General features: G+C 35.6%; 1 pseudogene; it reads right to left on the reverse strand.

The window, feature by feature from the left end:
• Positions 1-6,991: 6,991 nt before the first annotated feature.
• On the reverse strand, positions 6,992-10,971 carry LOC131748200 (dynein light chain 1, cytoplasmic-like; annotated as a pseudogene).
• Between the last annotated feature and the right edge of the window lie 879 nt (positions 10,972-11,850).

An 11,850-nucleotide genomic window follows, 5' to 3' on the forward strand; every position in this document is an offset into this window, starting at 1 on the left:
CGTGAGCCATGGCCGCTGAGCCTGTGCGTCCGGAGCCTGTGCTCCGCAACGGGAGAGGCCACAACAGTGAGAGGCCCGCATACCGCAAAAAAAAAAAAAAAAAAAAAAAGATTATTTGTGTTTGTTAATTCTAGTTAAACTTCTTTTGTATAATATAATTATATATTTATATATAATTATATGTACAATATAATTATATAATATGTAATACAATTTAGATAATTTCTTCCTGTAGCATTTTGTACAGTTGTATTTTTTATCTATATCTATTTTATTCATTAAAATTATTTTAGAGATGGGGACAATGCCTCAGCATTTTTGTGCTCATCACATTGTCACTCTGTGTTTGGATTGAAATATATAATCAATACATTCTTCTAGGAACAAATGAATATCTGGAAATAACTGTTTTCTAGCTACTAAAATGAAGATTGACCCTTTTAAATTTTATTTCCAGACTACTCTAAAAAGTAAATCATGTTATTTATATGTAAACACAGAGGAGATATGTCTCTTAGAATGTGGCTAAATTCTTTGAATAATGCATGATTACTTTGCTTCGTAGACTAATGTATCAATGAATTGATCTCACTCTGCAGAAATGTTACCTAAGATTTTTAAAATATTTTTCTTCAAATTTTGAGGAATAAAATGTATTAGGGTGCACATTTACTAGTAGATGCTGAAAAACTCCTCATTCATAAATATTTAGATCTTCATTTGATGAGAAAAATATAAGATTACAGTATATGTCACAGTCTTTCCCACCTAAGTGTGTAACTGTATTCATGAATTATTCCTATTGCAGATGTAATGTCTTTCAAAGTATTTTATTACAGCAATGTATTTCCCCTAGGAGGAGTGTTTATAAATATATGAATCAAGGTGATACATTTTGTGTTATTATTTCTTGCCTTCTTCCTGGATTTGCTTCCATGACATACAAAATATTTTACAACAAATTGAGCCAATAGGAATTGCCATATTGAAGTAGACAAAGGATTCAGTTATCCTGGCAACTATTATGTGAATGTGTTTTTTGTTATTCTTAAAACTAGAGAAATGCATATTTGCAACAAAATTATTTCTAAATGATTAGCTTCTCCCCCAAATAATCTAAAATTAAAGCCTGTCTGTTTAGAATTCTTCAGATTATGGTCATCTAGAAAACTTTTGCATCCTAAGTTAAACATATGCTCAGTCTGCATGCCAGCTTAGTTGTGTCTCTGTTTTCTGACATTAGAGATATGTATACAATTTATATCATTGTCACTTCAGAGTAACTTTGATCAATTTAGATGAACAAAACTAAAGTTCTAAAAAAAGTTGTAAACAATTTGAAAATCTTTTGTCCCTGTGTTTTCTTTTAACCTTTAAATCGGATGAGATTTTTGTCCTTGATTTTGTTTCTTTCACCCAAGGTTTCAATGGTTCTATTTTTTGAATCACTTTACTCTGAAATAATTATAGTATGCCAGGTCCTCCTTATTCCATATAACTACATATTCTATCCTCATCCCTGCTGATGCATGACTGAGTGGTGGAATAATGCAATGCTCTCAGGTTGTTGAAATTGACAAAATGGCCTAGCAACTAATTGGTGGATCTTAGAAGCTAATACCTGTTTCTCTTTTTGATTCATTTGCACATGACTGGACACATCTGATCAAGTTTCTTTGCCTTGAAACTTCAGTTTCTACAGGTCCATGAGGGCAGGGACTTCATCTCTTTTGTTCACAACCGTATATCCAGAGCTCAATAAGTGCCTAGCATATAGTAGGCACTCAGTAAATATTATTGAGAGAATTAATAAAATGAATTGTAGTAATTAGGTAATTAGTGAATCAATGAATCTATGCTTACATTACATAGCTAGATTGCAAAACCAACTTAAAAGTGTTCATATATCAAAATGGTTAGACTCAGGAGATTCAGAGTCGTGCTGTGTGATCTCATGTAAGTTATTTAGTCTATTTTTTCTTATTTGTAAAGGCAAATAATTATAATATCATAAAGATTAAATGGGATAATACATATTCAGTGGTTATGTCTGTCACATCATAATCACTCAATACATGAAGTTTTTGTTATGGACAGGAATTTAATTTGGGAATTCGCTCTCAGAAACTAGTATTAGAACAGGGCATTTTATAAACTTCATCTAACTTTTAAAAAATATTAGACATTAAAGAGCAAAGCATTTGGTAAGGATTATGAAGGGGCTTGGAAATAGGAGAAAAGAAAAAATAGGAGCTAATAGACATTTTAATTTTTTAAAAAGTATCCAACACTACTGTCAAAATTAGGTTCTTAGAACACCATACTTCTAGGATTTCTGAAATTAAAATAACTATCTGACATTAAAATGTCTACTTTTAGTCCTAATATTCACGTTATTTGTATCATGAAAATACTTATGGTTATTCTAGACACCTGAATATATAGGGATAAGAATCTTCCAATATTCCTCATTTTCTTACCTCAATCTAAAAGCATTCCTGCAGTTCTCAGGTAGGGGTAACAAATAGGTTTCAAACCATTTCCAGACTAATCAGAGCAGTTGACAGTGACCACTCAGAGTGCTAAATCGATCCTGAAACTGCAATTTCATTCTCAGGGTTTCATGGAGACACATTTGCCATGTCCATGCCATTTTGCTCAAAGAAAGTGGGCCTCAATTCCTGGTTGCACGTTAGAGTCATATGGGAAAGTTTTAACAAATATCATTGCCTAGACTCTGCCCTAAACCAATCCAGTCAGATTCTCTGGGGCTGAGGTCCGGGTATCAGTACGTTTTAAATTTTGCCAAATGATGTTAATGTATAGCCGTGTTTGAGAGCCTTGGTTCCCATATGAGCTGATATACTAACCCATCTGCCACCCAGTAATCTTATTTTTATTCTATCTTCAAGTCAAATATGCATGAAATATTAAAGTAGCTCTAATAGAAACATTTTAATTTGCAGATCCTGACCAATTCTAGGTTAACATAAATCTTACCTAGGATCATTATTATACCACTCAGTTGTTCTTTGTCCACATTTTTCTACCTGTATATCATTAATGATCCTAAAATGCAGGTGTGTGTGAGGATGAGCCTGTGGGAAAGGATATGGTAACTGTCTTGAATACCCGAGACCCATAACAACAGTACTGTGTCCAATCAACTGAGAAGGCGTTTGTAAAAATTATAAGATAACTACAATCAGTGTGCAATTCTAAACTCCTCTTTTAGAAAAGTTTGTGTATTTTTGTCCTTGATCTAAATATCCTAATAACTGAATGCAATTCTAAAAGTGTATCACAGATAAGTTTTAAAATTATACCTGATTAACTGGGAAATACTACTACTGGCCTTTGAAATCGGTTCTTCTAAAATACAGATTATGCCATGTCAAGATATTATCTGAGATTACATTACTCTGTCTTCTTCCTGACTCTGTTGCTTTGCAGAGGTATCATTATCCTAAATTTAGTGCTTATAATAATGTTTTTCATTTTCTTATTCCCACATTTATATATCCCTAAACAATGTAGAATATTATTTTGCATATTTTTATGTTGTTTTTCCAAAATGTGATAATCATCTTCAGAAAGTTCTCAGTCATTTTTATTTCTTTAAACATTTTACACATACTTATTTTATCATCTTTATCTGATAATTTTAATATCTCAATTTCTTGGTCATCAAAATCTGTCCTTTTCTTCCCTCCTCACTTTTGCTTATTCAGAGCTTCTTCAATTCAGGGAATTTTATATAAGGACAGCTGATGAGTCCTTTTTTGAGGTTAACTTCTTCCAGAAAGTCGATGCATTTTACCTGTGTGAGGTGGCCCAAATTACTACCAACTCAGAATGTCTTTAATTTTATGGCATGAAGTTTTACAGACTATGTGGGTAGCAAAAATAGGAACTCATATCATAAGCGAGGGCAGGAATGAAGTTGTGAAATCTCAGTGAAACCATTTTAAAATTTCCTTCCCAGAACCCAAGCCTAGATAGGTAATTTTACTTGTCATTGGCCCTTGACAGGAGGTTTTTTTTTTTTTTTTTTTGTCTAATTCATCCTTTCACTGAAGGTGAAGATCTTGGCTTGATCTGGGGTTTTTCTTGTTCCACCTTTGCCTGTTCCCTGTTCCACTTCTTGCTAGGAGCAAAGGACTTGTCTCCCTCTCCTTCGGCCAGCTATGGAGGTACAAGTGTCTCGGATACTGAGAAAGGCACAGAATTTCCCAAGTACAAAGAGCGTAGTTTCAGCTTCATTATATCATTTGATTCATAGCTTCCTCTTCATTTCCGTATGGCTCCTGATGATTTCCCGTAGCTTCCTGAAAGCTCAGCTATGTAATTAAGTACCGGTTGGTCATGTTTATCCAGCATATCTAGGTGATTTGTAACAGGCAGTTTTTCAGAGGAGTTAGCCTGCCTTATCACTGAACGCAGATGTGTCCTGTATTACTAAAAGAATTGATGAAGAAGCTTCTGGTAACGAAGTGTATCATCCACTTCTTACCTCATCTGTTCATTCATTTGACAAATATTAACTGAATGTCTCCTCTGTGTCTCACTCTTCTGCACCCTGGGGATAAAGTGGTCATCAAAAACTGTTGCTACTGTCAAGGAGCTTACATTCTAGTGGGAGAAACAAATGACAAATTAAATGTGTGTGTGTATGTGTGCATCTCACAGATATAAGGTATATACTATACAGGCACATATATGTAAGAACATATCATATTCCCAGATAGCTCTCAAAGAAAAGCAGATTCTTGGGTCAGCATGTGATGAGTGATATTTTAGATATAGTGAAGGTTTCTCAGAGGAGGAGACACTGATCCGGTGTCAGGTAGAAAAGTAGTGAGGTATCTTAGCAGATGGACAGGGGTTGTATGAGTGCTCCGGACAGAGACAACGTTATTAAGTACAAAGACCTAAGAATGGGAGTTGAAATGTTTTTATGGAATTAAAAACTCAGGAGAATATAATCCTTTTAGAGATAGAAGAATTTTTGGAACACTAAATCGGTCAGTTGGTCATTGAGGAGCTAGAGATTTCCTAATCAGTTTATTCATAGTCAAATCAGTCGTTCAGCCAAATAAAAAAATATTGAGTGCTTCATATATTAGGTGTTGCATGAGACACAAAAGTTAAACACCAGTAACTCAATGTGCACTCACAGTTTAATAGAGAAAGTAAGGAATAACCTCATGGAAAGTAATAGAGTCATGAGAAGTATTTTAGTTACTGTCATCTTATTGCTTCCAGAAAAATAACATAGAACATCATGTCATACTCTTTTCAATTTATTAATAATTTTAATAGCTTTAAAATTGTAACTATATTATATGTATATGTAAGCACTAATATTATATGTATTTTTACAAAACTGCTAACATTTACCAAAAGTTACTTGGATTCTTTCCAGTTTCTCTTGGTTTCTCGTCTCTCCAGCACCAGCTCAGATTACCTTGACCTTTTCCTCAAAGCAAAAGAGAAAACAAAAATAAGAATAGCCCTTTTAAAAACAAACACACAACAACAAAGTTAAAAATACATTTAAAATAATTGTTTTGAAAAAAAGGGGAAAGAGTACAATTTCCCACAAAATTCGTGATGAGAGCTAGCAGCACAATTGTTAGTAATGCCTAGATGTCTTGCCTTAATAAGGCTCTGGATCCTTACAGCCCTTTCTTCTAGTACATAATACAGATATCTCCCACTTAATATCAGTAATACATTCCTGAAATGAAAAGTTCTAAGCAGAAATGCTAAGATGGAGCTGATTTCCCATTGTTTGAAGTGGGAAATATGTTTCTCATCACACATGTGTAGAGCAATGATCTCTGAAAGAAAGGAAACAAATGAAGTGAGTCCTATGATCCCTCAGTGTTAATACCTAGAGAGAGTTTTCAGACCAGAACACCAGGGTGGTGAAAGTCAGGGTGAGCCCAGCAGTATACCTGAGTTGAAGAGAAGGACTTGGGAATTTGGGAACATCAGGGTAAGGAGATCACAGGGCAGAGTAAAGGAGAAGAGAGTTGCAGTGAGAGAAAGCTCTGAAGATCTGCAGAAGGACCAACCCCCCCTCCACTGAGTCTTCATCTGAGTATCAGAACATTCACGTGAGGAAACTACCTGAAGCCAAGGGACAAATAACCTGAAAGAAGCAGGCAGAAAAATCTCCAGGCTTAAGTGGAGCAGAAATTATTGGTGTTCTCACCAGCCTGAGTAGAAAAATTATAATATGCGAGGTATCAGGTAGACTATTCAGAAGGATATTGGCTCACTTAAGGGGCAAGATGAGACCTAGACCAAGGCTTCTCTGGTCCTGCTTAGCAAAGCTTAAAAGCAAGTTTAAAAGGATCAAACCCCACGGGAAAAAAAATGAAGAAAACTTCACCAAGACTCATCATAATCAAATTGCTTAAAACCAGTGGCAAAGAGGGGGGAACACAGAAAGAAACAAATATAAGAATTATAGCAGACTATTGTTTTGGAAACGGTATAAATCAGGAGACAGTGGAACAGTATCTTTAAAGTACTGAAAGAAAATAACATCAACCTTGAATGACATAGCCAGTAAAACTACATTTCAATAATAAAAGTGAAATATTTATTCAAACATACAAAAAGCAAAATCATCACTAGCCAACATGCAATTTTATTTGTATTTATTTATTTATGTAAAACACACATTTCTCTAACAGATGTTATCTTTTTTTTTTTTGAAAGGAATAGACTACGAGGAGGGAAAGTATGCGGCGGAGAGGTAAGGAAGAGAACATATATACAAATGTAAGTTGTTTTATTAATTGTTTTAGAACCACCACAAATTAGTACAGAGAATGCCTTGTATAAAACAACACAAAAAGTGTTCAAAGATTGAGGTGTTGCCTTAGGCAAGGCTGAAGATTTAAGTCTGGTGTTTGGAATTTAGGCTGTAGTCCTTGTATTTGGATGTATCACTGGGTGTGTGGGACAGTCTGTGCTTTTAACCAGATTTGAACAGAAGAATGACCACTTGGCCCAGGTAGAAGTAGATGAGGTATTTGGTTTAATCTGTCATGTAATTACTGAAGTTCTTCCCCACGATTCAGTGCCAGGTGCTACTGTGCTTCTTTTCAAACTCCTTCTTAATATAAGCTGCTATATCCGTCTCTATATTTCTCCAATGCCTGAGTAGCACAGTCCACCAAGTCCTGTTGTATTTCCTCTGACATAACAACATTTTTGAACACAGCATTTTGGTCGCAGTGAAGTAGGGGCGGGCTGACTGCATCCAGTCTGCTGGGGTAGGGGCTGGCCAGACATACAATTTTAAAGGAAGATCTTTGGGTAAAAGGAAATGATGCCACATAAAAATCTGCATCTATACAAAAGACCAAATAACACCAGAATTTGGGAATATGTGAGTAAATACAAAATGGTGTTTTCTTATGTTCTAAATTACACTAAAAGATAATTGAATGCTTAAATAAAAAATAATAACAATGTATTGTGGTATTTACAACAGATGTAAAAATAAACTGTATGGCAATAACATAGGGGCCAGGAGAAAGTAAATAAATTGTACTATTTAAAGGTTCTTCTACTGCAGGTGAAGTGATATATCACTTGAGAGTAGAGTGTTATAAGTTATCTATACTAGAAACACCAAAGCAAAATTTTACCAAAGAAAGTATATGGATTGCGAATGTGCACATGAATAGATACTAACATCATTAATCATTAGGGAAGGTTAAAGCGACAATGGAATACCACCATATACTTATTTGAGTGGCTTAAATTTAAAAATAATAATAAACTGACAATATTAGATGCTGGCAAAGATGTGGAGAAACTGGAATTCTCATGTATCACTGTGGAAATGCAAAATGGTACAGCCACGTTGGAAAACAGTTTGGCAATTTCTTATAAAGTTAAACACACTTGCCACATGACGTAGAAACTTCACTCTTAGATATTTACCTAAGAGAAATTATTATATTTCCAGAAGCTTTACTCATAATGCCAAAATTTGGAAATGATGAAAATGTCCTTCAACTGATGAATGGATAGACAGTGTGGTGTGTACATACAATGGGATACTACTCAGCAATACAAATGAATGAAATACTGATATTTGTAAGAACACAGATAAATGTCAAATGCATGTTGGCAAGTGAAAGAAACCAGACCCCGAAATCTACATACTATATTGATCCATTTGTATAACATTCAGGGAAAGGTAAAACTCTAGGGACAGAAACTGATGGGTGATTGTAGTGGCTGGGGGTGTGGGAGGTAATGAATCCAAAAGAACAAAAAATAATCAAACAAAAAAAATCGAAGCCCAAGAATTCCTATCTTGAACCCAGGCTTGCTCAGTTCCAAAGCTCCTGTGCTCTTGATAATAATCCAGTGATGGATAACATGTTCCAGGTTAATTAAAGGGAGAGAAGTATGAGAGTGCCTACTCATTACGCATATGAGTACTTCTCATACTCATTAACTCATATTCTAAAACACCACTATTCTTGTATTACTTGCTTGGTTCTCCAAGTGTGCTGCCCAGAGCAACAACGTCAGCAGCACCTGAGAACTTGTTTGAAATACAAATTCTCAGGCTCTATTCCCAGACCTACTGATTCAGAAGCTCTGTGGGTGGGGGTGGATTCAGTAATCTGTGTTTTAACCAGCCCTCCAGATGATTCTGATGTGCACTAAAGCTTGAGAACTACAGATCTACATTAACTCATTAGTTCTCATTACTTCAAACAATAAATGCATATTAGTTGAGTTACTTTCAGTTAATCTGCTTTGGAACACTATTCATCTGTGAAGTCCCTTATGAAATAACCAGCTTTGTGAAACCTCCCATTCCTCCCTGCCACTCCACAATACATTGTTTATACCTTTATTAAACAAGCATTTCCTTTCACCTTGTATTATATTTCATTACTGACATGTCTATAACCTTCACTAGAATGTCAGTTCCATGGGGCATGGATTCTCATATTTCAGGACTTATAAAACTCATTGCCAGTATAATTTGAGTAAGGGCAAATCCAGATGGTCATAAAGGTTAAAATAATTGGGAAGTATCAGTTTCCAAGGTACATAAAGTTTCAGACTTGGTTCAAGTAAATCATTTACATTTAGTAGTCATCACCTTTTCAAACTCATAGAAATGAGGATGGGGGTGTGGCAGCCATGAAAATGTTGCTCACAAATCTCCTACTGTGGGGCATAATTGATCAATAGCCTCAGCTGTTGAGCTCTGAATCCATCACAGCACTTCCCACAGGTTGCTTCTAGCCAATGATGGTGTGCAGCAGGGATACTGGAGTAGGGGTATTCCTGCAAGGTATAGGACTTCTCTAGGGAGCAACTTTGGCTCAAGGACTCCCCATCAACCATATTGAAACTTTCTTAAAACTGTACTGCAGTCTAAGACTTTTCCTACCCACCCTTCCTTCCATCTGTCTTCCACAGGGGTCCAAATTGCATAGTGGTCTGATAAACTTCTTTCAGTACCCTCCCCGCTTTCCATAGCCATTTCTCCCAATAAATCTCTGCCTTATTTAATCCTGTCTTAGTGTCTGCTTCTCCCAGAATCTGAACCAACATTGGGGATATCATGTGTAGTTTGAGTTCCACGAATAGTTTTGTTTCACATAAGCAATTGTTTTGTTTTTAATGCGTGGACAATGTTACCTGGGTAGATGGCCACTTCCCCCCTGCAGATTGGCTACTAGAAAGCTGAGAACAATAGGATGCCTCTATTTTTTGAGCTAATCATTTCTTCTTTAAAATTTGGGTACACTTGTAAATAAAAGTTAAATTTTAAAAAATTTTGAATTGTACAGATTTTTTAAGCTACATGAAATAATTTCTGAAAAAAAGCCAGGGTAAAAATAACCCAAGTAATGGTCAAATAATAAGGGGTGGGGTCAGGATTGCCATGTTCAACCAGTCCCATATGCTATGTACTTCATGGCTTGAACTGGATGCTTATTGTGAATGGTGCCACCTGTAGTTTTGTGTTGGTGCTGGGTGGTATGCTCAGAGATGGAAAGAACATGCTAATGGAAAACCCAGATAGTGACATGGAGAGGTCCAGTCAAGCAGATAATTTGGGTAACAATATATAGCTGGGTAATAATAACCTTACTAGAATATCAGAAGTAGGGTTTCACTCCTCAAAGTTAAGCTGTAGAGCTCTTTATATTCCTGGAATAGGGACCCCACAATGGAGAAAATTTAGAAGCCCTACGTACTAATAAGAACTCTTTAGGGCAAAAGCAACAGATTAATTTGAAACAAACTGGCTTAAATCAAAAGGTTAATCTAATAAACCATGTAATCACACTGTACAAAAAACAACAGCGACCAAAAAAACCACAGCCACAGCTTTAGGTAAGACTCTAACTTTGTCTTGTTAGGGAGGAAAAACTTTTCCTCTACTCTTTCAGGTTCTGAACCTGTGGCCCTTCGAATTAAACTAATAAAAGACAGATTAACAGGAGAAAAGGCACACAATTTTTATTAATATTTACATGCACAGGAGTTTAGACAAAAGAAGTGAAACTCAAAGAAGCAGTTGGACTTGGGGGCTTATATACCTTTTAACAAAGGGAAGAGGGTTAGGCTTCGAGGAGTGATAAATTATGGGAAAGTAATTAAGAAATATATGGGGGGAATAACAGAAGATAAAGGCTGTTTTTGTACGGTCTGTTTATGCAAACTCATCTTGGTGTCAACCCCAGTCTTTGATGATAAGAGTTCCTCTTGTCTCCCTGGTACTGGGGCTGGAGGAGGAAACACTATCCTCAAAGGGAAATTCATACCCAGCTTTTAGGAAGATAAGGAAAGAGGAGAGAACTCTTCTTCTGTTTGTTGACTCTCAATTGCCTTCAGCTCAAAATAAGCCTTACGCCAAAGTGGCATATTTGGAGGCCGAATATTCTGATTGCCTTCAGTTTCAAACATTGTGAAAGGGACCTTGTAGAATGTACATTTGTCATTTTTGGCTGCTCAAAAAATGAAGAGCGTCTGTTTATTTTTACAGAAGTGGTTTTAGTGCATTCAGCCCACCCAGTATAGCTGGTTTCTCTGTTTTGGTCAGTTCCTCGTCCTTAATCTTTGGACCAGTAAAGCTGCCAGCACCTCCTGGGGCTACATGCTTCCTTGTTCAGGTTCAGCAGGATACATGTCTTATTTTCCAGAGTCACATGAATGAATGAATGAATGAATAAACACACTGTTTTTCTATTCTTATATTTTTGGATCAATTTGAGATAATTTACTAATAGCTAAATGTGAGTTATTAATTTAAAATATAATAGTAGTAGATTTTAGGTTATAATTAAAATGGGGTTAATAATGAATTATTATAAAATAAAATCTTTAAGGGTCAGAGGAACATGTTGTTTCTAAACATGGAAAATGGACCATGAACACAGATGAGTTATAAGGCCCCAGCTATCTAAAGTAATTCATTTCAGCGTTAGGGTTTTCATGCAACACAGTTCATTAGGAAAATAAAATATCTCAAACACACTGTATTTCTATTGACATTAGTAGAAGTTGCTTGCATACATCAGGTGTAGACTATTGTCCAGAAGTACTGAAATAATACTTTAAAAGTGTCACTTTCAATATGAAACATTGATGATTGAAGCATTTTATTTGTCCTGTGAGTGTTAAACATGGAAGTAGAACGGCCAGTGAATGAATGTTGAATTGGCAGGAAACAAAGTGTTATATTCTTGAATTCCTTTATGCTAAGGAAAATATTACTTGAGTCTTCTGTGTCTCAGCTTTCTCATGTCTTAATAGAATCTATTTCATAGGGTTGGTTTAGAAGAA

The sequence above is a fragment of the Kogia breviceps genome, chromosome X, assembly GCF_026419965.1.
Source record: "Kogia breviceps isolate mKogBre1 chromosome X, mKogBre1 haplotype 1, whole genome shotgun sequence".
NCBI lineage: Eukaryota > Metazoa > Chordata > Mammalia > Artiodactyla > Physeteridae > Kogia > Kogia breviceps.